This window comes from Euprymna scolopes, chromosome 2, assembly GCF_053919585.1.
Source record: "Euprymna scolopes isolate OS-2025 chromosome 2, ASM5391958v1, whole genome shotgun sequence".
Classification (NCBI taxonomy): domain Eukaryota; kingdom Metazoa; phylum Mollusca; class Cephalopoda; order Sepiida; family Sepiolidae; genus Euprymna; species Euprymna scolopes.
Window position 1 is genome coordinate 186,951,437 of NC_136483.1, and position 24,914 is coordinate 186,976,350.

Genomic DNA, 24,914 nt, shown 5'->3' on the forward strand with positions numbered 1-24,914 from the left:
AGTGTATACTTTTTTTTTTTTTCTGTTGCAACATTGGCAGAAGGTTGGTAGTAGGGTTAAGATGTTTTTTCATCTTCCATAAACGCAATTTCTTTTTAACCTCCTCTCGCTCCCTACAAACTCTGGTTAAGGGTTTGTATTACTGTACACATAGATTCGAAAAAGTTGTCAACAAACAAATATATAACAAATAAATGTTATCAAAGGCAAGATAAGTTACTTTTCTACCAAACTGGATATATTTTTTGTGTTTTTATTCAATGTAACATATTTATTCAGCTCGAAAAACATACAGTCTTTACCGATGTATTCAAAAATTCAAGATGGCGTCTCACACCCTCTTTAACACCGTAAGTATGGAAAAAGGTGTTATAAATAAAAAAAACTATACAAAATACTATTAAAAACCCGCCGAATATATGTCAACCTATGTCACAGTAACATATATTGAGCGATTTTTTAACAGTATTTTATCCGGTTTTTTTATTTATAACATCTTTTCCCACACTTACCGTGTTAAAGATAGAATAAGACGCCATCTTGAATGTTCCAATACATCGGTAAACACTGTATGGTTTTCGAGCTGAATAAACATGTTACATTGAATAAAAACACGAAAAATATATCCAGTTTGGTAGAAAAGTAACTTATCTTGCCTTTGATAACATTTATTTGTTATATATTTGTTTTTTGACAACTTTTTCGAATATGTGTACAGTAATACAAACCCAAAAAATATGTAAAACTTGAATTGCACTTCAAAATACTATTTAACAAAAAATAGCACGGTAACATAAGTGTCTAAGCACCATATTTCGATTCTTTCTTATAGCGAAATCCGACGGCCGAAAAGAGTTCATTAAAAAACTTATTGTTTTTATCAATTTCAACGATAAGCAATGTTATCTACTTAATTGTCATGTCACAATTAGTTAAATATCCTTATAAAAATGAAAAATTTTTAATGCATTTTCAATTATTCTTTAAATTTTTCCAGAACGATAAAAACCTTAATTTTATATAAATAGCAGAATATTTTTAATAGCATTTAAAACTTTCCAAAACTACACCATTCACCAGCATTTTTGTCTCGATTGAATATATATATCCGTATATATATAAATAAAATGTCTAAATGATTTAGGATTTTCTATAAGAATATGCAAAAATATTGTAAGTAACTGAATTTCAAATAATTCCAACTTTGTATATCACCATAGTGCAGAGAGTGATCCGGACGTAAATAATAACGTTATTATTTAAAAAGCCATTCTTAACATGGGGAGGGTCTTTTGTATCTATTCTATACTTCAACCTTACAATTGAATTTAAAAAAAAAACTAAAAAAAAACTTTAAACTTGGAAATACGATTTTTAAAAAATAGCGCGGATCAGCGGATCACTCTCTGCACTAGCACCGATTTTTGTTCTAAATAAAATTCGTAATTTTTGGATATATTACTATTTTCGAAATGGCAATTGAGTATGTAATATTGTTTTTGCTTGAAGCGACATATTTAAAAATCGATCTGTCAACTCTCTTAAGAAGCACTTTTTTTTTTTTTTTTTTTTTTTTTTTTTAAGAAAACGCAACTTTGAATATTCTTTTTTGCCTTCCCGTACAAAGGTACGAGGATGGGGGAGAACAAACAAACGCCTTCAGTCCAATGACAAGAGATTGCAAAAGTTCCCTTCTGCCGAAGATTTTGCAGAATTATAAAATGGTCAAAGGGCGATAACTCTAATCATGCGATAAATATTTGATTTGTTTTGTTGTGTTGTAAATTCATTCCTTGAAAACGGTATTTATATTTTATTGGGATGCTTGTACATATTAGTGATGTCTTCAACCAACGCATTTCGGGTAACAACATTATTACATATTTATGGGCCATGTCGAAATTAGTGTAAGTTCCAAAAATTACGAAAAATGACCAAGTAGAAAAATAATTACAAGTAAAAAAAAATAGAAATTGTCGACTTTATGGGTTAATAGTTTTATCATGTGTTAATATTGACTAAATAATTGTAATTCCATCATTTTCAAACATGAATATCGGAACGTAATTAATTGTGGATGATTAAAAAAAAATACATTTAACAGATCTGGATCATTTTTCGAAATTTTTGGAATTTCTACTAATTTCGACATGATACGTAAGTGTGTAATGTTTTCACCTGAAATGCAATAGATTAAAACCTCGCTAATCTGCACAATCACCTTTTTATTGGTTATTTAAATTAAACTACATTTAAATTAAACTACACTTGATTATCTCCTAATTGTCTATATCGAATAGATTATGTTGGTTCCAATGCAATAATGACCTATCTCCTCATTCCTACCGAATCTGTTTACGATGGAGCCCTATTTAAGTGTGTGTGTGTTTTTGTTTTTTGTTTTTTTTTGTTTTTTGTTTTTTTACAACCATAGCTTTATTGCTGTCGGGCTTAGATATGGTTTTAATCAATCATATACCCTCATCCTGCCTATGCTTTAACTTCTCTCTAGTGTGTTCATCTCTAATCACCTTGTCCCCAACCCTACTAAGGATGTTCACGAAACTGTTTGGGCATTTTTGTAAGCCAAAGCGCACCTATATTAGTACATTGCATTGGATTTCCAAAACCACGCATTGTGTTTAATCTCCTTGCACGGAAGTAATGCCTACCAACTGGTTTAATTGTAAATTTAGCAGTTAGACATTCTTCAAATGAAGAAAATTTAACTTGCAATTATTTTTTTTTTCCTTTTACTATTGAGGATTTGTTTATATTTGTTCGGATTAAATCGAATAACTAAAAAATAAAATTGTACACACGCTCTATATTATTCCTATTTACTTGCCTCCCCACGAGGACAGTTAGATACAAGGCTGTTTTTTAATGTGGAGAAAAATCCAGCTCCCCAAAAAGGGGCACTGGATAGGAAGAAAACTAAAATTGCCTCGGTCTAGAAGGATTTCTCCTTCACTGATCGAGGTCAGAAAGGTGAAGTGTAGTATCAGAACAGATACTACACTTTGTTACTAACCAAAAGGCGAGGAACGTTTTAAATGCTCTATATTGTTACGTAAAAAAATTATGCAAAGCTATCCAACATTTAATTTTAGAAAGCCATTCTGTGCTTGTCCATAATTCAACTGTTTTCCATATTTTAAAAATATTTATAATGTACGTATCGTCACGTAACAAATGTCACATTCTAAAAGTCATGTAAATTAAGTAGATTTTTTTTTATATAACAAGTCTTTTAACGATTTGATTTTTTCCCCCCTATTAATCGTAACCATTATAAAGCTGCTGATTTCGATTCGATCTCTAGATTTGGGGAGGTAACCAGTGATGAATTTTAAAGATGCAGAAGCAAAACATGCCATCCTCGTTTTCCCATAAAAAATAATTTTCTTAAGAAAAAAAACTGATAAATTTACGTGACTTTTGGAATGCATTTTCATTCCGTGACGGATACGTACAGCAAATATGTATATATTTAATTAGGTGGAATTATGAACAAGCACTAGTTCTTAACATGTAGAGGGAACGGGCTTTGTTAACTGTTAAAGTTTGAAGTTAGATATATCCCTTGGCTACACACACACACACACACACCGTCCTTAATCAGATTCAAGAAGGAGCAGTCAGATTTTGAACAAAGTTATCACCCTCATGCATCACGAGTGCATTTAAGAAGTTTTCTTACCGCACAAGTAGAAAGTCCCGGTATATAAAATTAACAGTAGGTTCTTTGATAAGACAGAGGCGCGTTAGAAATGAATGTTTCTGTTTAGAACACAACTGAACAATAATACATTTGAATTTTAGACTTTGATTAAAGCCATTATATAACTTTTTTTAATAAAATCTGTAGGTTCTTTGCAGTGCAATGTAGACAATATATTGTGGACTAATTAACTACAGGGAGGCATGTAAACCTACCTCCCAGTGTTCCCAAAACGGCAGATAATCAATCGATTTGATTGAAAAATGAGCGATTTCATTGATTTCAATAACAAAAGTTTGGCGAGGAACTTCGTTGATTCTTATTCAGTTCTCCCTGCTTGTATAAGATGAAGATATTATATATCTAGCAAAAATGGTAATTAGTAAAAACCTGAAGGTGCTCAATACTATTGCAGAGCAAACATGTCTTTTTTTTGTTTTGTTTTGTCTTTTATATAAAATTTAAAAAAACATATATAGTGACGCCAAAATAAAAGTCAGCGCTTGTCATTTTTTCCAAATCCCCAAATTTAAGCTGAATGGAATGTAACTGTTTAAACAACCTATACCTCATTTGATTCGCATTTTATTTCTCTACTAGTCTGGGTGCCCAGTGTTGCCCGGGCGTTTGGAGGTGTGTATGGAGAAAAAACATAAATAAAAATTAAAAAAAAAAGAAGTGGTAGTAGGCAGGCTCTAACCCGTACTGCGAAGGAGGAACAGAACGCGAAAAAAGAAATGTGACGTCTTTGCCGTTGCGTCCATTGCCTACCCGGAAGTGCCGAAGGTTTAAATTAAGGCAATTCTCTACCTATACAAGAGTCAAATACTTCCTGATACTGAATATTGTTGCCATATCTGGAGAGGAGCTCCTAAAAGTATTCTTTCCTGCCTTGACGAAGTTTAAAAAAAAAAAAAAAAAGTCTTCGAAATCTAGTAGACGATGGTCTTTCACCTCCTTACTTCCCCTTTCTCACGGAAGAGACGTTGCGAGTCTATCTCTGTTCTATCGTTACTTTTATGGCAAGTGCCCGATAGACCTTCAGTCTATGCCTCCCCTCCAGCGTAAAATGTTCGGTAAAAATACTCGTCTATTTACAACCACTGTCAACAATTTGTCTCACTCTATTTGTCTATTCCACGTTTAATCGAGACACATTGAAAAAAATGCTATTCATTCATTTGTCAAAGAATTAAACGCACGAGCGATTGCCGTTTACAAGGTGAAAAGGTCGTTGAGAATATAGGGGGCTATGTATACGGCATAATCAAGTTGATATTGGTCCTCATCAAATCACCAAGGTTAAGCAACGTTGAGCCTGGCTAGTACCAGATGGGTTACCATTTTGGAATTCTAGGTGCTGTATGTGCTTTCCGCTTATCTCGGTGTTTGTTTCCAGTCGTCCTGAACCTCCACTTGCCACTGGTATTTAACAATGTCGACTCAGGAGAGGTGTGGGTAGCAATTGCGCAACTCTTGCCACATAAATTTCATGTGCAGGTATCCTTAAAGTGAGTATCCATAGTCTGTCAAGACTGAAGGAAGCCACCATGTACAAAGAGAACTATACGGGGGGGGGGGGGGGCTGGAGATCCGACCAGCGTCTGTTCAAGGTGCCTTGCAGCCCGTATTGTTGGCTGGTTTACGACCTCATAGAGTAGCTGGTTACAGAAAGATGCCATGTACTTTTTAAAGTTCTTTTTCATAAGCCCAGTTGCTCCTATGATGACTGGTATAATTGAAACGTCTTTTAATTTCCAATTTCGTTTCATATCATACATAAGTCCTTGATACTTTATCTTTTCCCTCTCAACGCTGTTAAGCCCTGTATCATTGGGTACACTGGCCTCTATTACGGTCGCTTTTTTGTTTGCTCTGTCCCAAATCACTATATCTGGTTTATACCCGGTGAACCAAGTGCAAGTGAAATACAAACGATTGCACTGAAAGGGACGGCTAGAATCCTGAAAAGATCTCTTGGTTGGACTCACTAAAATAGGGGTAAATGTCAGACATCTGGTTGGATGTCCCATCCCCTAGAAGAAAAAGTTTAAGAAAAATGAAAAAAAAAAAAAAGAGAGATGCCACTCGAACCGAGAATGCCATTTGGCATCAAAGCCTCCGAAACCGTCGAAGGTAAACCTTTTTTTGTGATCCGGAGTAGGAGTGAAGAACAGGTCCTGGTCCAAGCCACACCGTCCATGGAAGATGTAGACGAGGATGAGGTCGCCTCGAAGCTTCCTGCACTCAAGGGGGAAAAAAAGTTAGAGCCCTTAAAGGTTGCTCACAGGATAGATCTGAGACCAACCCTCATTCTTGTCGCCAGTTTAATTTCAACGTGGCAAAACAATTCGTTGATAAATTTCAACTCTTACGTTAAGTGCGTTTAATCAGCAATTTTCCTTACTTTCTGTCTGTTTAAAATTAGACGAAAATTCAATAAACAGAACTTCTTTCTTAGATCTATTCGTCTGTGAAAAACAATACCGTGGGTCTGCTTCTCCCCTGACTATAACATGGTCGTTTTCAAGTCTAATGTCAATAAGTTGTTGTTGAACCGTCATATTATAAACTTAAACTCTACTAAACTTCCACCCTTACTGATCATCACGGTGTTGTCTCATCTCCCTGATATCCATTAACCCTTATCCTAGAGAAGAACCTCAAGTAAAAAAAAAAAAAAAAAAAAAACATTGCATTAAAATATTAAAGCTGAATAATTTTATTAACTACTGGCACGCCGCGCAGCATTGCCCGGTTGTAAAATACGTATACATATTATGTGTTAAAGCAGAATTTTTATTTATCATAAACACATACCGTAGGTATTAAACGCAACGTTAAATTCCTTTTGAAAATAATAAAGTAAAAAAAAAATGGAAAGAAACTGAGACACGTGCATGCGACTATTATGCTTTTTTTTTCTAAACAATTCACTTCTTGTAAGTAAAAAAAAAAAAAAAATACTCAAGCTGAGATCGAAACGAAAATCTAAAGACAATCAAGTACAATAACCATTGGGCCAGGTTGACACTATCTTTAAAGAGTGTTTTCAAACCTACTTAACATAAGTAATCTATTATGTAAACGATTCACGCATGCGCATTTGTTAAGCAGTTAACAAACGGTTAAAACTTCACATCCTATAAAATTAAACCGTAACTCACACCTGACGCAATCCTTTATCTGTACAAGAGGCAAGTACTTCCTAATACGGAGTATTGTTGTCACATCCGGAGAGGAGCTCCTAAAAGTATTCTTTCCTGTCTTGACTTCAACAATTTTTAGGAGCTCCTCTCCCACGTAACAATTTTTAGGGGCTCCTCTCCCACGTAACAATTTCCCCCCCATTTTTGACCCCTTAGCAGCTCTTTTTTCCGTGTGGAAACCGATTAAAAATTTTCCACGTGTCTGAATACCCTATATACTTACTTTCAAGTCTGTAGATCAAAAATTCGTTGAGTATATAGGTTGAGAATTTCCTCACGCACACACACACGTTCTCACTTTTATAGATATATCTATACGACTATAATTTTTTTTTTTTTTTTTGTATTGATATTAAAAACTTTTTTTTTTCTATTTATTTGAAAAGAAAATAAAAGTTTCTTTTATATGGGTCGTGGAATTGCATTCATCTGCAAAACATCTAGCTAATTTTCATTTGTTTTAAACATTCATGTTAATTAATTCCCTATTAGTTTTTTTCGATATTTTTATGGGATAATCATCTTTAGTTAACTATTATGTATAATTATATTCATGCAGATATTCTACATGATTCATACTTGTGTAATATTTGCGTAAAAAGCTTATAGTGAACAAACCTTTTTCTATATATATATTTATGTATGCGTATATATATTTGTTTAAAAGTTTGCCTATTCAACTCCTCTGTCAGTTTTTGGTCTACGGACATGAAACTTAATATATAGGGTAATCGAACCCATGCGAAACTTTATATTTGGGTTTTAGTCGGGGAAAATCGCTGCAAAAGTGAAAATTTAAAAAATGAAATTTTGCAGGTGAAGGCCGAACGACAGCATTACGAATATGCATGCGTAACATAATAGGTATTGGTTCATGTTTTAATTTTTAGCCTTACAGCAACATGTCTTCATAGCTCGGGCATTAACGTCAAAGGAAAAAGTAAATCATAAGCTAAACGTTTTGGTTTCGATTCTCGGTGGTGGCGCACGAGTCATTTTTTTTATTTATTTTTTTAACTTTTTAAATCCTTACTATATATTAGATCCAATATAATAATAAATACGAAATCTGGACAAATCAAAATATCATATTTAAGCATATTTTACGACTGGGCAATGCCGGGCGGCCTGCTAGCAATTATACAACATAACTATTGGTCTGATTGATGGCCAGGCTGAAATACCGTTGTAATTTGAGATCTTAACTCTTTGTGAGGGAGGTCCTACTGTTAGAAATGTATTTTGAAGATGTGGGGTCAAATACAAATTTAACTACTCTACTATTAGCACACTTTAATGTTGGACCCTGACAAGGTTCATTAACTTGTGAAAACCGTTGATCCTATTTGATATGAAAGAATTTTAAGACGTTTGTAACAAAAGTTTATGAAGCGTTCAAATCTTAAGAGCAAATGTCGTTTGCAGAAAACAGTTGTGCAAATAATGTCGTGCGACATACGTGCAAACATGCTCCCACTCTACTGCGTCGTTTAGCCATTTTTTTATTCTCGTTGAAAAAATTTTTTTAGTTTATCAACATTTTGATTCGTCTAGTATGTTAATGTAAATTTCTTGGGTCATATCAAAAGATTTTTTATTTACTTAGTGAGTGTATAAATTTCTTCTTTAATTTTAAGTGTACAATATATTTAAAGTTGTTGCATTCATTTGTGTATCGAATTTGTATTTAGGAACGAGACGGTCTTAATATATATATATATAGCGGAAAAAAGGATTCTTTTAAACCCTAGACGTCTTTCGCCATCCTCATCAGGGGCCAACGATGGCATTTTCAAACTTTTTTTTTTTTTTTAAACGATACACACCCGTTAATTTATTTTATCCTTTCCCCCACCGTTTTCCTGTACATATATTTTATTATGATTGTAAATTAATCCTTCCAATATTCATTATTAATTTTAATTTCTCCCCCATATTTTCTTTTTTAAAAATGTTTGAAAATGGCATCATTGACCCCTGATGAGGATGGCGAAATACGTTTAGGGTTTAAAAATTCTTTTTTCCGCTATTTGTAAATTTTGTACCACAAACAAACTCGTATATATATGTTATAGAATAGAGAGGGGGAGATGTGTAAATTATATTGTTGACCGGAAGTCAGGGTCAGCTGATCGGGTTGCGTGTGAGTCACGTGATCAGGTTAACTGAATCGAGGAGATTGGGTTTTGACTTAGAAGGCGACGGACGGCTTCACAGACATCTCCTCCCCTTCATTGGGGAGGAGGCGCTGACGTGTGTAGAAAGGAGACCAAGAGAAACCACGCAGGCCAGAGATTCCCTTTCCATCCTTCCGCGAGACATCTGGAAAGGGAAATAAAAACTATAAAACCAATTCATCATTTGGAGTGAAATGAATCTTCGTCCAAACAGGTACCAAGACGAGATGAATTCAGATGGACCAACATCGACAACGCACGAAAGTATGTTGAAAATTACATGTACCACACACACACACAACGGCATATGGACATAGCATTTAATAAACTGGACCATTAGACGATCACAACGGCCCCCCTTATTAGAGATAACAACATAACATATATATATATATATATATATATATATATATATGGGTGTCTTAAAAGTAATACCTCCTTTTTTGTACGAATGAGGGGATTTCAAGTACATTGTCATGATGACTGAAAGTTCCATATCTCTGTTGTACATATTGACGATGTGAGACTCTGAGGAAGCAATCTATGTCATGGGAATATGTCAGAAGCGGAGATGCATTACCGAATTCCTAGCAAAAGCAAATGGTGGTGACTATATAGAAAACTACATTTGGAGCACAAATAGTTGCTCGTTTTAATGGTACCACTCCGATCTTCGTAGCTTTGAAACTTTTTATTCAAAAAAACAGGAGGCTTTAATTTTGAAACGACTCTTCTATATATAGACAGATCATCATCCTAAGGACGGGCTCCTTGCCCGGACCAATGTATCTTCCTCTCCAGAGCTTTGTCTTCCATCGGCTGCCTCAGATCTTTAGGTTCACGGTTGGCGTCGTGTGCTATCTGCATCCAGCAAATAGATGAATAAAACTCATAATCCGCCACTTCATAATAAAGCTGTGCGTGTGTTTAGTCACAAACGTGTGTCCGTCGAAGAAGGGGATGGAGAACACACATCTATTGCCATAAGTATGTTTTTTTTTCTGCTTCCTGATTTATAGGCTTTTAGGATTTTTTTTTTTTTTTTTTTTTTAGTCTTTGGTGTTTTTAACATCCGGCATCATTTTATTTTAATGTCTAGTCACATTTTACCCTCGAATAATCTTTTAAATCCTTTAAAGCAAATTTACTGTTTTATTTTTCTTTAGGAAATGACTTACGATAGTTCATCCTATCTAATTAACTTTTTTTAAGATATTAGAAAGAATTAGTGGAAAGCAGCAAATCAGATAATCCAATCGTCTGCAATAAATTCGAAAAGAAATCTCCACTCCAAATGATCTCAAGTATTTTTTGTTTTGTTTTTGTTTGTTTTTTTTTTTTGTTTTTTTTTTTTTTTAATGGCGTAATTTCCATTTGGTATGAATATTTGGGTATATCTTAGTATAAGCAGCAAACCGAAAAAGTGGTCAAGAAACATTAGTATATATTACCAAAGGCAAGATAAGTAACTGTGTTTTAACGGATTTTTATTACAATCCCAAGAGGTACGAAAAAGTTGTCAAGAAAAATATATGTTGGAAATAAATGTTATCGAAGGCAAGATAAGTTACTTTTCTATCCCACTGGATAAGTTTTTAGCGTTTTTATTTAATGTAAAATGTGTATTCGCTTCGAAAAACTAGTAATATTGAGCGATATCGGAGAAAAAGAAAAAATGGCTGCAATGTCTTTTTACATCTTTAAAGTCTCGATAATTACTTCAAAATAAGAAATAAAACAAAATGGTGGTAGAAACCTACCCAATAAATGTTACCATGGTAACATTTATTGGGTGGTTTCTTCCACCATTTTGTTTTATTTCTTATTTTAAAGTCATTGAAACTTCGAAGGCATCGCGACTATTTTTTTTCTTGTTCTACAGTAGCACTCAATATTATTTGTTTTTCGAACCGAATAAGCATATTACATTAAATAAAAACACTAAAAACTTATCCAGTTAGGTAGAAAAGTAACTTATCTTGTCTTTTTTAACATTTATTTCTTTTTTGACAACTTTTTTCGTATTTCTTTGGATTGTAATACAAACTTATAAAGCGTTTATTAAAAGTTGAAATGCAAGTATTGATAGACATGCGACGGTCATTTTTTTGAGTTTGGATAGTCGATCGAAAATTAAGCAAAATACTGATGGAAACCTCCAATTTATGTCAAAATACCGGCTCAATAAATGCCAGTGAATTTTCTTTACTAATTCAACCTCTCTAAAGACAGACATTTTAGGTTAGTTAATATAAAGAAATGCACACAAATTAAGAAACTGAAACCTTTGAGAAGTAGACTTAATTTCCTTTTCAACAAATGTCTGTTTGCATTCCAATTATTGTCGAAATTTGTCGACGATTCTTACTAAGTATTCGACGACGTTTTTTTTTGGGGGGGGGATGACATTGTCTGAAACCAAAATGGCTTCTCACATCCCCCCCCCCCACTTGAGTCATTCGTCTTGTTTGACTAACGCTCCGCAAACATTTGTTAATCCCTGCTTGTTAACAAATTCGAAATAGCTTAACTAACAATCTTAATGGCTGCCATCCTTAAGACAACTTTCCTGGCTCGAAACACGCAAGGAATTCGATTTGCGTCCTATTCATAAAATTAAACGATTGTATCAAGCTTGAAGATGAAAGTTTATCCACAATATCTATTCTATAAAGGGAAGCCAACCTTGTTTGTATGTCCAGAGAAGACCTGGAAAATACAACAAACGTGAAGTTGGTATTTTAATCAGCATAACTCCGCAAAAAAAAATGACTAAAAATTTAGAAGAAAAAATAATTCTTTGGCAGTTATATTATTTAATATTAAAAACGGTGTTTGCTTCCTGATAAAATTATGTATTATTACAGCCAATGAAATGAGCCAGTTGTTGTTTTTGTTTTTTCAATACTCCGGATATAATCTATCATTTCTTAACTATTGTCATTTCTATAAAAATGGACTAAAGGTTAGCTTTGAGAGTGTTCTGGAAGCATTTTAAATTTTATTTGGCGCACTTAGTAGCGCTATAAATGTCAAAACTCTATAAAAGTTCTTGCATAAAATATAACTTTCTCTTGTGACAAGGGTGGGGAGAAACAACAATATGTTTTCAAATTTTTAAGACCCCAGGTAACGGCGGGTAGCCCTGCTAGTCTAAGTAATGCCCACTTTTTGTAGATCACAGGAGTATTATAAATACGATCGTTGAAGTATTGGAGTCTATATTCGTAACGCCCTTCCCCTGACTAGAGAAACAAAACTAGATCAGACGACCAGGCCTTTATGTGCTTCAGGCTAAACATGCAACATAATATTAGCTATTTGTATTTTCTCTACCTCTCTTCCTCAATCCAGGACTGTACTCTAATAAACAAAATCTCTGACAGCATAGATATAGTACTCTCCCTCGATACTAGCGCAAAAGTATATGTATTTGGTGACTTCAATGTCCACCACAGTAACTAGCTTAGATTCTCTAATTACACAGACGTAGCTGATAGCATAACACATAGCTTCTCTATATCTCATTCTCTATCACAGACGGTTACATTTCAGACACGTTTCCCAGACCAGCAAGATCAACATGCCTCACTTCTAGATCTATTTCTGACAACAAATCCCGATGATTGTACAACAAATGCCCACAGCCACTCGGGAATGCTGATCACGCTGTGATAATGGTATAAATCACCCTAAATTCTCGCCCTAAAACTGAAAACCCACTGCTCAAAACAACGAGGTATTACACAACAGCTTACTGGGAAGCCATCAGTGAACTCATCAGAGATGCCCTATGGCGAAATATTTTTTCTCTTCCAGCTGAACAGTGCGCAAATGAGACCACTGAATGGTTCAAAACTGCAATTGAAGCACATGTTCGCACACGGAAATTCTATAGCAAGCCCCACTCTCCCCAATAGTTTACTTGTGCAGCTGTCATTGCTCAAAGGCAGCATGCGTACTGCAGATTCAATTGATTTAAGTCTAGTTCAAACAGACAGAAATATATAGAAGCTAGAAGTCATTTTAAGAGAAATAGCGACAGCTACGACAGAATATACTGAAACCACCAGAAAACGCATCGAAGCACAGAAATTAGGAACTCGTGATTTTGGGGAAATCTACAACAGTGTAGTAAATAATTGGTAGTCAACGATTCCCCCCCCCCTATCAAAAGTTCACGAGGTTGTTTGCACGGCAACCGAGAAGGCTAACATACCTGCCAGTCGGTTTGCCTCAAACTCCACATTCGACCCGGCACACCACTTCCGCCCTTACTTTCCTTTGTGGACAGACGCCATACTAAATGATTTGAAAATCACCCCTTCTCAGGTACATGGTATCATCAAAACCTTAGACACCTCAAAAGTATGTGGACCCAATCTCATCCCGACTGTGCTATTAAAAAAAAGGGCTCCGCTGAGGTTGCTCCAGTTCTCTCTAAACGTTACAAAAAATGCCTTAACGAATCTTGCTTTCCTGACTGCTGGAAACCCGCTTCTGTGGTACCAGTTTTCAAGAATTCTGGCAAAAAAACTGACCATTAAATTATCGCCCCATTAGCCTTCTCCTGCTTTTTGCAAAAATATTTGAGTCCTTAATCAACTCTAGTCCATCACCTTACAGCTGCTAAACTCCTAACCGACAATCAATCTGGATTAAGGCACGCCCGTTCCACAGAAGATATCCTAACTGTAATCTCCGAACGTATATACCGTTCACTGGACAAAATAGGGGATGGTAGAGCGGTAGCCCTTGATCTATCTAAGGCTTTTGACAATATGGCACCATGGTCTTCCAAGGAAAATTAGATCTTATGTTATCACTGGAAGAATACATAAGGTAATTAAATCCTTCTGAAGAGAAAAATCCAGGTTGTCTTTGACGGTCATACATCTAAACAATGATATAAATACGAGAGTACCTAGGGAGTCTATCCTCGGACCCTTATTATAGCTGGTATTCATAAATGACCTCCCTGATAAAATTGTTACTACGATGGGTATATTTGCTGATGACACCACTCTCTATAACAGGCACGAAGGGAAAACAAATGAACATATAGAAACACTAGAGGATGACTTCCAATCTGTAGTGGAATGGGGACAAAAATGGATGGTTACATTCAATGCTGCCAAGACTAAACTTATTTCCTTCAATAATTACAAGAAACCTTCACTACCACCAACAGCAATGGCCAAGAACACATTGCTTGAAAGTACTTCTTTTAAACTTCTCGGCATAACGTTTACAGGGAACATGAACTGGAATAGATACATCGAGAGCATTGCCAAGGCTGCTGCAAAGAAGGTGGGCTCCCTCTATCGTGCTAGAAAGCTACTTAGGCCTGAAAGTATCCTATACCTCTATAAGGCCACCATTCGTCCATGTATGGAGTACTGTTGTCACATTTGGGTTGGTGCATCTGCTACTTGTCTCTCACTCCTTGACAGGGTTCAAAAGAGTCGCCAACCTGATTAAATCCTGAACTGTCATCTAAGCTTCAGCCTCTGTCCCATCGACGAAATGCTATATCCCTCTACCTGTTCTACAAGTTCTTTAATGGTGAATGCTTTGAGGAACTATAAGCACTTGTATCCCCTCGACGTAAATACCCCCCCGGACAAACCCAACAAGCAGGTAAATCCCACTCCCTAAACGCATAAATCCCTAGGTGTTTAATAGTTTCTTCTCCAGAACTGCTAGACTTTGGAACTCCCTTCTGGGATTCTGCTTTCCCAACTGTACTGACATGCAGAAGCTCAAGTGTGAGCAGAGCTGATATCTTGCCACTCATCTCCCTTCATAATACCTCTGCGCTTATGTCACCGATAGTAGTCCCCTACTTCAAAGTGGCACTGTGCCTTGTTTGGGGTGAAAATTGAATTAAAAAAAAATATTCTGTTTCGCTATTAGAACCTTATATAGGTCGGACAATGTCCTTACAAAAACGCTATTTCGAATCAGTTTTATTAAGAACATTTAATGGGAATCTACATTACATTTTTGTGATAATATTAATAAGTAGGATTATTTATTTCTGTAATCTTTTCGTTAATAATTTTTTTATACATACTTTTTACGCTTTCTTTCATGCGGCTTTCGTGTTTTATTCATTAAATCCTTTTCTCTCTTTCATAGTCAGCGACAAACTTAAATGTCCCTTATAAAATGTGAGTAACTTTTTTCTTCGTTACTGACCGACTTTGTCGTTTCTCTTTGTGGCCGTTTTTCGCTTCTTTCCGTGCAGAAAGATGACACAAGATAGACGATCGCTAGGTTTTCAAGGTTTTTTTTTATTTGGAGTGAATTTACTACGGAAAGAGAGAGAGAGAGAGAAATCAATGTTCTCCAAAATAATTCTTTACTTAGTTAACTGTCTAACTTAAGAAATGAGTGACACTGACAGACAGACATTGAAGTAATATTCGCCCTAGATTATTCTACATTATTAGCTGTGTATCGTTTGAGTGGATCCTCGAGAGAGACCGATCTGAAACTTAGTTTTTTCCCTTCGCTCGAAAAGGTGACATCATTCGTCATATCCTTATATCATTCGATCTTTTCTGTCTACAGCGTTTAAGCTTTGCCCTGCTTTGTCACCCATCTTTCATTCAACTGCGGAAACTATTATGCTTCACTGATCTGAGTTAAAATGCACTCAATGTGGCCATTTTTTTTTTAATCCATACTAGCTACTAACGTAGCGTCCCTAATATGTAACATTCAGTTACAGAAATAAATGCCCCCACTGCAACTAACCCTAATCTTTACCTCCCCAGTGCAACTAATTTAAAAGTGGAACGTCTTTTTAATTAACAGCCATATTTGTCTCTTAAATATATATTAATTTAAAATGTTAAATGTCCAATGTACCATGAAATTATGTTGACAAGATGCAAGAAACAGCACAACATGATTAATTGTCAAGAGATAAAATAATTGTCGGATGTGCCAAAAGATTATTTGAATAAAAAAAAATAATGCGCCTAACACTAGTGATCACCAGCAACAAAAACAAAACAATATAAGCATGACCGATTGTCAAAAGATGAGAGAAATGTTGGATGTATGAAAGGTCATTTGATAATGAATGCAGATGCAATTGAGTCGCGCCGATAAAAGTAAAACAAATAGGTTATGTTGTCAATTCATTGGAACAATCATTGCTGAATACAACGCCCCGAGGGCGTGGCTACAGTTCCGTTCACTAGAGGTGTTTAACAAATTATGGGTGTTTCAAAGGTTTTGGGCGCATTTCAAGTCCTCGTGTTTGCTTGAGTGAGAAAGAGTCTGATGGATTCATTTTCCAAAAGGATGGGACGCCACCACACTGGAGCCTCAGGGTTATACAGTTTCTGAACCTAACACTGCCAGACAAATGGATTGGACTATCACAATGTCATGTTTCATCTCCAGATCTCACATTCTCCGATTTTTTGTAGGGATTTATGGAAGGACTGGTCTATGTGCCTCCTATTCCAAGAGATGTGGATGAGCTGAAGGCCCGAATAACAGCTGTTGCAACCATTGACAACGCAATGCTGGGACGCGTTTGGCAAGAATTGAACTATCAGCTTGATGTGTGGCGTGTGACAATTAGTACTCACATTGAACATCTTTGAACATTCCATGAAAAACTTGAGATAACAAGATTTTTTAATATACCGGATGCGTTTTTATATCCTTAATAGTTCTCGAGATATTCAATGCCAAAATGTGCGCAAGACTTTTGGAACACCCTGTATTTTAACTGTAAATTGATATCGGGAGTTGGTTGACGATTTGTGTCCAAGAATCAACCATCGAATTCCTGTGTACACAATTTATTTTTCACAACCCACACGCCTTTACCGCCACCTACAATAAAGATATATTGCTATAATTTTATCAATGTGTCGTCAGTCTTATGCACAGCAGTGATACAAAAATAATTAAATTAAACTGGTGAAAATACATGGAAACGGCACTAACCCCATGAGGGTTTAACCGTCTTCCTCCAAAGGAGGAAGTTCCATGGGAGTATGAAATTTACAAGGTATCCAGTCATATGTATATCCCCGTTAAGTGAAGTGATGGCGCTAGGTTTTTGCAACTTTTGCAGGAAAGTATCGACGTCTTCGTATATACAGCACCTAGAATTCCCAAATTGGTCACTTATCTGGTACTGACCAGGCTCAGCGTTGCTTAACTTCGGTGATCTGACGAGAACCGATGTGTCAATGTGATTATGCCGTACAGTAAAACAGTAAACTGCATGCATTATTTTATTTATCACCGTCATATAGGAGAAAATCTTCCCGAAAGCACTAAATATTTTTAGCGATTTTGGTCAGAAGTAACAAACTTTACCCTATGCAATGGTTATAATTCCTGTGAATGCAACGGAACTGTCCAAAATAATTACATTTTGTATAAACGATGATATGAAGGGCAAACGAATCTAATAAAAAAAAAAATAAAAAATAGACAACGGAAGAAATGTCTGGCTTGCCAAGAAATTTAGCCAACCTGCTAAATCTAGAATCTGGCTTGTTCAATGTAAATGTCTCAATGTTTTGGCCAGAGGTCAAATTCTGAATGTCCTTGTTTATCTTTCTTTCTAATTATTTTTATTTTCTGCCCACTTAAAATGTAAATCCATTGACCTTTAGTCACGTGACCCCTTAAAATGGAGGAATTGATTATTTGAAATTAATTAGCTGTAATTTGACTTTATGCATGAATTCAATGTTTTACAAAAATAGCTATCTTTTATAATCGCGTGCAGATCAATGCAAACGATATATATATATATATATATATATATATATATATATATATACACACACTATATTTCAGCCCGGCGTTGCCCGTGTATGTTGATCAAAAAAAAAAAAAGTGGTAGTAGGAAGGCAGGCTCAAACCCGTACCACGAAAGAGGAAAAGAACGGGAAAATTACGTGACGTCTTTGCTGTTACGACCACCGTCAAACCGGGAGTGACGTCGGTTTTAAATTAAGACTAGACAATCGAAAAGAGAGGATGGCTTTCGAAAATATCAGCGAAAAAAAAACGACTCCTCCCTATAGAAAAATGCCCAGTTGAGGGTGAAGAAATTAATGTTTTTAGCCAATTTTTCGGTATTTGTCGTCTGAAACGATACTGATCTTGTGAAAATCCGTCGCCTCTGTCGAAAGTTTAAGGCAGACATGCAAACATACATTTATATATTGGTAACTAAAAGTTTTCAACCCAAACTGATGTAAAAGCTTGCCCTATCTCTGAATACCCTTTATGTAAAATTTCAAATGTTTACACCAGAAATTGTCTGAGTAATCTGGTAGAGACCGCAGAGGTCAATTTTTTTTTAACTTTGACCCTTATAACCCCTTAAAATTTATTGTTTTGGGTTCAAATCTAGTTATTAAGTTAGATCCATATCCAAGAAACCTATATCTAAAATTTCAAATGTTTAGACCCAAAATTTCCGGACAAGTTTGGTAGAGTTCTCAAAGGTCAAATCGTTGAACTTTGACCCCTTAACAGCCAAATTTCTGGCCGAAAACCGATCACAAAATTTTTCCAAATCTCAGTACCCTGTATATCAAATTTCGAGTCTGTAGACTTAAAATTAACAGTTATTGCGTACACACACACACAGAGACAAATACACACGTTTACTTATATATGTTACTACACACAGACAAATACACACGTTTACTTATATATGTTACTTTTACTACACCGATGAAGACTGAAGGATCAGTCGAAAATTATGTACTTATAAAAAAAGTTTTTTAATTTTTTTTTTCACAATATTACTTTGTATTCCTGCACGTCACCAATGGAAAACGAATAAAGAAAAGTTATAAGCTTTTATACTTTTCGTATTCTTTTTTATTCGTATATATATATAGACATATGTTATCCACATACAGTACTGTTTCGCTGTTTCACAGGTCATCAGTGCGGCAAGACAAGCAACTACCTCAAGCCAGGATCGAAACCCGATCGGCCAAATGACAGTCGGAGCTTATAACTGTTGCACTATACGGCTGCTGCTATGTGGACAGTGAATTAACAATGTTTTGATATTTTCTAAAGTACCTAAGCTCAGTTTGTTTACACAAATAGCATCGCTAATACGCTAATGGTAAACTGTATATCACTTCCCAAATGCTCAACCTAAGATAGGAGCATTATAGTCATCCACATACAGTACTGTTTCGCAGCTCCTCAGTGCGGGGTGTGTATATATATATATATATATATATATATATATATATATGTGTGTGTGTGTCTACTATTATATAAAAGGAACTTTGCCTATGTGTCTGAGTTTGTTCCCTATAGACTTAAAAACGGCTGGGTTGATTTTTATGAAATACCACACAGTTACTTTGTGCCTGGCAGTGCTCTCGGATAGGTTTTGCATCGGAATGTCTTCTATAAGTCTCGATAATCGATATAATCCGATGAAAGATGGAATAGGTGATTTGAATCAAAGTTAACATCTCTACTGCATTTGAGAAGTTTTATTACTTCACAAGCTGAAAGGCTTACCATATAAAATCAACAGTATGTTCTTTGATATGAACTGAGAGCAAAATAACTGGACTTTTGTATTAAACAACCCGAAAATGGTTGATATGCCGTAAAATAAAATAACCAAAGAAAACCTGCTGAGGCGCTTAAGCCCCTCACCCTCTTCACAAGATATGAGTGATCTCCCTTACCCTAACCGGAACCTCTTTCCCACAAATGGGCTGCCAACAAGACGATAGTCACTATGTTCAAAAATCCGCCACGACGAACCGTGGCTAATTCGAAAAAGGATTTCAATGAAAGGTATTTGTTTGTCAACTTCCGGTGTCTTTAACCCTTGATATTCAGGGGATCGGTCGGGTGATGGTTCTTGCTGTCCCCAGGTGCAATTTTCTATTTCTGCTTTGATTTGTCTGTTCAGACACAATGCACACATTTACTCACGTATGTGTAAACAAAATTCCCAAATGTATTTTTGTTTTTAAACAGAAACCAATACAAAATGGACGATAAAAAAAATTCTTTTCGCATGATGAAACGCATCTATGAGTGCACCAGGTGGTGCAATCGTATACGTATTGGGAAATTCATAAAAATCGGAAATTGCAAAAATCGGAATTGGAAGAAATAGTGCAAATTTTCCGATTCCAAAAACGATTCTTTTTTTTTTTTTTTTTTTTTACGTTCAAAATCTTATTTTCCATTACATGCATTAAAAATAAAATAAATATTCATCGATTTTTAAACAACCAGCGGAACTAAAATCTATATATCACATCTGTAAACGTGCTCGTTACACTTTAATCAGCTCGCTGCATATCAAACCTCTCGGGGCCCACATGTTGTCTGGTACAGTTACAAAGGAATCAACAAAAGAGAAATAAAAATCCGACTTTTAATTATTTTAGGTGGATACAACAGCATTTATTCCAGTAATTTCCGACAACGCAATTCACCGTTTCAAAATATCACTCACGTATCGAACATGCCTGTCAAGACGCTCTTTCACGTAGTGTCTTTGTCGTCACTTGCCTTTCCGCTTTGTCACGACCGTGTGTTCGTCATCTACCGAAATTTCGTCATGTAGCACTATTTTTAAATAGGGAAAATTCATGTAAAAACGGAAAGAAACTATGTATTTTATTTCATGCATTAAAGGTCCGGTGTATTTGTCGCCATAATCTAAGAAAAAGAGTGCAGTAATGTAGTTAGAGGGGGGGTAGGTATTATTGTGACGCCATATTTGAATGGTAGCTTAGTGTTCGTTTATTGTACGGATACTGTTAATCCCGAATATAAGAATGGTCAGAGCTTAGCCAATCACAATAGATGGAATAAGGCAGGGGAGACTTTATATGTGAATCGAAAAATGGAAAGAATGTGTTGTGTATGTAAAGACCAGTTAATGGCGGTGAAAGCAAAGTATTGTAGAAAAATATAGAATTTGACCTGGTCTCAGCTGGTTGCGGTCGAAAATTGAGAGTAAAAATAGGGACTTCTTCCTGTGTAGATGTGGCGATTGTGATAGTTGCTCATCGGATGTAATGTAACATTTTATTATCACAAGTGAATGTGGTAGAAATGGTGGTCGTAAGCTACATAAGATAATGGCTATCAGGGTGGATGTATTGAATTTGAATGTAGCATCTGTTGTTGTAAACCTATGTTACTTTGGTCCAGAGGGGAATTTCTGCAATCAAAATATTACATATGGAGATTACGAGGAATAATTTGCTCGGTGGACTTATTCGCAAAAAAAAAACATGTTAATAATGATAATTTCGTTCATCAAATTCCGTCTGTGGTTGTTTACAATATCACGTCGGCTGATATTTGACTTTACGATGAATGCCCTGAAAAAGCCACTTCTGATTAATGTTTAGTTTTAAAACATGCAAGTGAAGAAATAGCTTGCAGTGATTTAAAATGATACTCCTTTTTATCGTAATTGAACCCATTCTTTTAAGGAGAAATGATTTGCTAAAATTTTATTACCTCCCTTGGCTGGTGTAACGTAAAAAAATTATTTTTTATCTATAAAAGAAAAAAAGCTATTTTTAAGATCGGATGTTTTCGATTTTCAATGCTAATCGGATGAATTTCTGTACAAACATAAAAGAACACTGCCAGCTAATTAAATTAGCTATGTTTAAAATTTGCAGACAATAATAGGCTTAGCCGTTTCGGAATCTGAGGAAGGAACTCCCACACACAAGGTGACATATATATATATATATATATATATATATATATATTTATTTATTTATAATGACTTGGGTGTCATCAGCTACTATAAAAAATAACACGTACAAATTTCTACCCTCATTCTTTAGCCTCTGAGCCACGCCCATGAATGAATGAATATATATATATATATATATATATATATATATATATATATGTGTATGTATTCATCTGGCATCTCTTTTTGTAAAAGATGAACTCGCTCGGTCGTTGAAGACAAGATTCAAGTAAAGACGCACGGTTCAGTTTTCTAATTATATAGATTTTAAATTTTTATTCAATATTTTTTTCTCAAATATCTTAGAGAAGCTCCCAGAACTATTACCTGCTTTGGCAGAGTACAAAATTGACTTTAGATAGATTTGCAGTAAGAAATCATATGTGGAACACATTACCACATTGCTGCTTCCTTGATGATTACTAGGTCGTCTAAAAATCTAATGCTGACACATTCAAAAACCGTTCCCTGAGTAATATCTGGTACTATCAGATCAGGTTGTCTGAAGATACTGACTTCTTGGCCTGTGTTACTTTAGGAAGTTAGACACAAGGTCAAGTAGTTATTTGACGAAAGTGTTTCGGTGAAACGAACTGGATTTGAACTTTTTTATAATGTCCCGGGTAGAGAGGTGAGTGACCGGCATTTGTAGTGGTGACAACGTTATGGAAATGACGTGTTTTGATAACAAAAGCATGTTTGGAAATAGGACTAGAATTTAATGTAGGAATAATTAAGCCAGAAATATGCCTCCACACCTCCACGGGAATACAACACTGACGTGATACACCCAGGTTTTCATTTTCGTTAATTATTTAGCCAAAGTCACACCTCCAGCATATTTTTTCTTTCCCTTTATAAAACTCAATCATGTTCTACAAAGCAATCAAAAAAAATTTTTTCTCTATAAAACACCCAAACCAAACATGATGAATAAATATTTCAAGATGAAAAAAAAACTTGAGGTATAGAAACTTTTACCAAAATGACCGGATTCACCATTAAATCACCCGATAAGGGATGACCTTCTGTAGAACAAAATGATCAAACTAAATCCATAAGTGATAATTAGTTCATACGATTGATCAATGTTAATACTTCAATAGTGTTCATCATCAAGACAATTATTTTCGTCTTGTTAATCTTTGTTCTTATATGGTTTGTAACCTTCAGTAGTAGTGATTCGGTAGCAAAAAGAAATTAAGTGCTAGCGAGCTTATGCAGAGATATAACCTAAACAATGCTGAGCGATACCAGATTACCTTGCTAGCTTAGGACATTTTGTTTGAAATAAAATTCTAGTTAAAACAAGTGAAGCATGCATGGTCCCATCTGAGTGCACAGTGAACGAGGCATAAAAAAAAAATGACTAAGTTCACCATTTGCCCCTCCCCCATTTAGCCCCAAAATTCCCCAGGGGACGTCAAATCCTGGTGAAAATGAACAAACGGTGCAGTTTTAGGCCTTAGCATATGTAAATTTGAGTTCTGCACTATGCAAAACAAAAAAAAAAAAGAAATGACTAAACTAAATGACTAAATGAACCCTCCTCCATCATTTAGCCCCAAAAAGTCCCCAAGGTCTTAATATATTTGAATTCAGCACCATGTAAAACTGCTAAATAAACATACACATAAATGTTTTGACAAATATAGTAAAATAGTCCCAAAAATGGAGTGTTTTTATTAGCCCATAAAGAGTCCCTGGGGCACACCCAAGAGTTATCGGAAAATATAGACAAACAAAATTATATAGAAATCAGTTAGTTACAACTTTTCAGAAAGTTTTATAAAAATCCAAGGCATCAATTTTTTTTTTTTTTTTTTTTTTTTTTTAAGCACAAAAGTGTCGATCTTATCCATTTTATTCCGAAAGGCACTCCTGGGTGGGGGCGTAGTTTTCCCGGAAAATCTGTTCGGTGACTTTTTTTTTTTTTTTTTTTACTCATAGCATGTTTAATGTTTGTGCAAAGTTTCAAAAAATTCCAAGGCATAGTAGAGAAAAGTGCGGACGGACGAACGGACAAGGGTGAATTTCCAGGTCCATCCTTTTTATCGGGGGGGCCAATAAATGCTTATATACATATAAACTAGAAAGATAATGTTTAAAGAAATAGTATAAACAAAATGGATTTTAGAACACTTAAATTAATTTAAAAATAGGCCTGAACTATAAGTACTCTGACATAGATGTCACTTAAAATGACGTGGATCTTAGGATGAAACGTGGAGATTGTTAGTAAGAGTTGGGATATTTTGGAAGATAGGTTTCTCCGAACGACTAGGAAGCAGGTCGAATCCAACAGACTAGAAATGTGAATAAGAACTTCTTGCAACTTCGAGAAGAAAAGGAACTTACGGGAATAAAGACGTGTAAATATGTTATCGATGATTTCTGTGTTGTTTTTCCTTTGGAAAAGTTGAAGATCTTTATTCGAAGACCGATGGTCCAAACAGATGAATCAAGAATCGGCTGAATGAAACCTATTGAACAAGAATGTATTGTTACCTTCAATATTTTACAATCTGTATATGTCTTGTAGACAGTTTCTTGAATGTTATACACACGTTGACATAACCACTAGAGTTCAATTTACAAATATATATATAGTTATGTATACACACTTTCAATTCGCCGAGCGGTCTTTTTTTATTTCGGCTGGCATGTTGTATATTATGGCACCCAGTAGTTGTTGTTCGGACATATTCTTCTCAAGCGCTTTCTATCCGTACAATAAAGAAAACGATAACAACAATCGCTCCTGACAACAATTGGATGTACCGATAAAAAGCGCTTGAAGAATATGGCCAAACAACTACTGGGCGCCATAATATACAACATGCCAGCCGAAATTAATAATAAAAAAGACCGCTCGGCGAATTAAAGATATCCAACAAAATCGAAAAAAAAAAAAAAAAAAAGAACTCTGTCGTGTTCAATCAGATGTTCTTGAAACCCAAATATATCTACCGACATTTTAAACCCCATTAGAGATGGTAACTTTTGAATTAGATGATTTTATAAAGATGAATGAA

At 35.2% G+C, this 24,914-nt stretch overlaps 1 protein-coding gene across 1 annotated transcript in view; it reads left to right on the forward strand.

The window, feature by feature from the left end:
- Positions 1-24,914, forward strand: part of LOC145299599 (uncharacterized) — a 73,197-nt gene that overhangs the window by 1,044 nt on the left and 47,239 nt on the right. The gene's annotated exons all lie outside the window — the stretch shown is intronic.